The sequence below is a fragment of the Vulpes vulpes genome, chromosome 6, assembly GCF_048418805.1.
Source record: "Vulpes vulpes isolate BD-2025 chromosome 6, VulVul3, whole genome shotgun sequence".
In the NCBI taxonomy this organism is placed as follows: Eukaryota; Metazoa; Chordata; class Mammalia; order Carnivora; family Canidae; genus Vulpes; species Vulpes vulpes.
Genome location: NC_132785.1, coordinates 963894 through 967532, shown reverse-complemented (window position 1 = coordinate 967532; position 3639 = coordinate 963894).

Below are 3639 nucleotides of genomic sequence, written 5' to 3'. Positions count from 1 at the left end.
GGCCACGACGGTCCGGAGGTCGGGGTCAGACCCGACACAGGGTTCTCGGCGTTTCCAGGCTCGTTGGCGGCACCAGTTGGAGGGAGCTTACCCAGGGACTCTTGGAACCGCAGCAGTTGCTCACCACGCCTTAGAGAGACGCCCACCCTGGTGTTTCAGGCGCCCTTCCAGCAGTTTCCGAGACCTCACAGCTGCTCTCACAGCCGCAGCTCTTCTCAGCTCAGGTGAGCCCTGATTCCTAGGACGTGCAGAGGCTTCAACACAGCACCCTCCTTTGTTCTTCCCAAGGGCCCGTGAGAAGGTGCGTTGGTCACACTTCCAGGAACCACGGGGCCCGGGCCCCGCAGGAAAGCCCCGTGCGTGAGACAGCCCCAGCCCCGCTGACCGGCCTGCTGGCAGCCTCCCCGACTCCCCGCTCACTGAGAGCCCCTCTCCCGGACAGAGGCGCTGCTCGCATCCACGACAAGCCAGGGAGGAGCAGCGTGGCCACAGGCGGCCCATCTTCCAAGGTTCGATTCCAGGGACCCGTGCCCCCGGACCCATGGTCGCGTTACCTTCGTGCTGCGAGCTCAGCCCCCGCTCAGCCTCCGGCGAAGCCTGCTACTCCCCCCTCCTGGAATCGAGCAAAGCTGCTGCTGCGCCTCGACTCCGGATGCCTGGCTGTGCTGCGGTTTCCGGGGCACGGCGGTGCTGCTCAAGAAAGCAGGCTCTAAGGCCCTGTCGCTCCTCCTGGGTAGAGACGGGCCGGCTACCCCGGTGCCCAAGCCCCCTCCCCTGCCCGTGTGCTGCCGCCGGGATTGAGCCCCCCCAGGAGGGGATGTGGACGAACTTCAAAATGCAGCAGAATTCCGGTGCAGAAGCCTCCCCGGGTTGCCGACCTCTGACCCCAGCTCCGCCGGTGGGTCAGCGTCTACACCCCCAGGCTCACCTTGGGCCTCAAGCAGCGAGGACTCAGGACGGGCTGCTCTGTGCGCATCACTGTCCTGGGCTCCCTCGGGGTTTTCCTGCTGCTGCTGCCCCTTCCTTGCCCCTTCGTGGTTTCCTCTTCGTCTGTCCCTCACCCCGTACATTTGCTCTATGTTGGCAAATTGAACTCTGATTAAAAAAATATATACAAAAAATATATATTTCATGAAATTGATTTTTTAAAAATATTTATTTCTTTATGATAGAGAGAGAGAGAGAGAGACCCAGGCAGAGGGAGAAGCAGGCTCCATGCAGGGAGCCTGACGTGGGACTCGATCCCGGGTCTCCAGGACCACACCCCAGGCCGAAGGCAGGCACCAAACTGCTGCGCCACCCAGGGATCCCCTGAAACTGATTTTTTAAATAGAGAAACCTCTTCTGATCGGTTTCATAAAAATTAAATAGCTTCATTTAAACTTTTATCAAAAGCGTTTTTCTGAATAATTTGCACGTATGTATAGTCGTCTGTGTATCCAAATATATTTTTTTTTGTATCCAAATATTTTTAGTGTTGAATTCAACTGACAAAAAATAAAAAATAAAATGGGCAGCCCGGGTGGCTCAGCAGTTCAGTGCCGCCTTCAGCCCAGGGTGTGATCCTGGAGACCCGGGATCGAGTCCCATGTTGGGCTCCCTGCGTGGAGCCTGCTTCTGCCTCTGCCTGGGTCTCTGCCTCTCTTTCTCTCTCTCTCTGTCTCTTATGAATAAATAAATAAAATCCTTAAAAACATAAGTAAATAAATAATAAATAAATAAATAAATGAAACTTTAAAAATAAATTAATTAATTAAAATAAATTTTAAAAAATAATAAATGCATTTGACCAAGACATGAACAGCTACTATTTTCTGGGCCTTTTGGGTGGGGAACGGCAATTTTTCTGCTTTGGCCAAACGTGCGAGTCTTCTGACGTCCACCAGAGAGCAGCAGGTGCGCGCGAATGGCCCGGCGCTGCCGGCAGGCCTGAGAGCGCCGGGAACAGGCCTCAGCCTCCGGGGAGGAAGGTGAAGGCCAACAGGAACCCGGGGAAAGCTACCCAAGGTCGTGAGTGTGTCGGAGCCTCCTACGGGTGCACGGACGAGCAGGGCTCAACGTGTGTGTTCACTCTTAGAGGCTGCACACGGCCGAGGTCACCACTGCACCTGCACAGACCACGAACCGCGCTTCTCCCTTAACTGTTCTCTTAACAAGGGATGATTTGCAACTCGTGCTTTCACGGGAAGACCAGCGCCAAAGAAATAACGCGCTCGTCTTCACGCTGACGTAGAGCACGCGTTTCTTCTTCTTCTTCTTTTTTTTTTTTTTTTTTTGCATTTTTTTTATTGGAGTTCGATTTGCCAACATACAGCATAACACCCAGTGCGCATCCCGCCAAGGTCCCCCTGCAGTGAGCGCTTCGCTCTCATTCTGTGGGCCTCAGTCCTGGGCCCGTAAAGCCTCCCTTTGTGGGTCACAGCATCAAAGAGGAGCTAGAGGAGCTGCTTCCAGGCAGACTCTATTTGAATAATCTGCTGATGAGAGAAGGATGCGGAAGAGGAGATTCAAATCCCTTCCTTGAAGTTAAAACCCTCTCAAATTGAGCTGCAAATTTAAAGAGCATTAGCTCCCACCCGTTTGTCCCATCGCCCACGTGCTCCCTGGGTTCTCAGGTGCTCTATTTGCAGACAGGAATGTGTTTGCTCACGGGAGCTGTTGCACAAAAAGGGGACCCAGAAGCCCCGCGTGACCGTCCGGTGGCTCCTGCACACCGTCAGGCTCCGTGCCCAAGCTCTGCGTGTGGGACCCCCAGGGCCGCGGGTGCTGCAGCCCAGGAGCCCAGCTGACGGCACCCCCCCTGCACCCTTCCTGGTGTCACGGGGTGTTTCTCGGCCTTCAGCACCTCCGATACGCGGCGCCCTGGGTCCGGAAGCACCGGCACGTGTCAGCAGCAGCACCCGGCCATGGCCCAGCTCCCTCTCCCCTTCCCTGCTTTCTGCCCGTCCTGGAGGAATGAGAGCAGAGCGGCAGGGGCGGGGGGGGGGGGTCATGGATGCTGGGGGGGGGCACTTTGACTCAAGCTTCCAGTCCGTTCCTGAGGGCCTCAAAGGGAATTGAGCAGAGAGCGGAGTCTGAGCAGAGCTCTTGGTGCTCAGGACCTCCTCCCCGCCTCTCGGGACCGCAGGGCCTCGGCCTCCCCAGCTCGGGCCTCTTGGAGACGCAGGACCCCGGCCTCCCGCCTCCGGCCTCCTGGGGACCTCACGGCCTCGGCCTCTCGTGGACACAGGGCCCTGGCCTCCCGCCTCTGGCCTCTCGGGGACGGAGGCAGCTGCTCAGCAGCAGGAGGCAAAGACACAGCCCCCCGGGGGGCAACATCGCCGTGGAAAGTACTGGACGATGGTGGTTGTGATGAGCTGGCAGGGGGCCCACAGGGTGCGGGGCAGAGAGCCGGGGGGGGCAGCAGGTGCAGCGGAGGCCCTGCAGGGAGGGCGAGGTCCCCATGGGGAGCTGGCAACCAGAGGGCACGGCACTGCGACAGGCCAGAGGCCCCCAGATGGGCAGCGGCCCCATGGGGTGCTGCCTCGTGGCTCGGGGTGTGGTCTGTGTCACAAAGGGCCACAGGAGCCCGTTCTCCGTCCCCCGCAGCCCGGCTCCTGGGTCATCCACAGGCGGCCCCTCCCGCGGCAGGACCTGCCC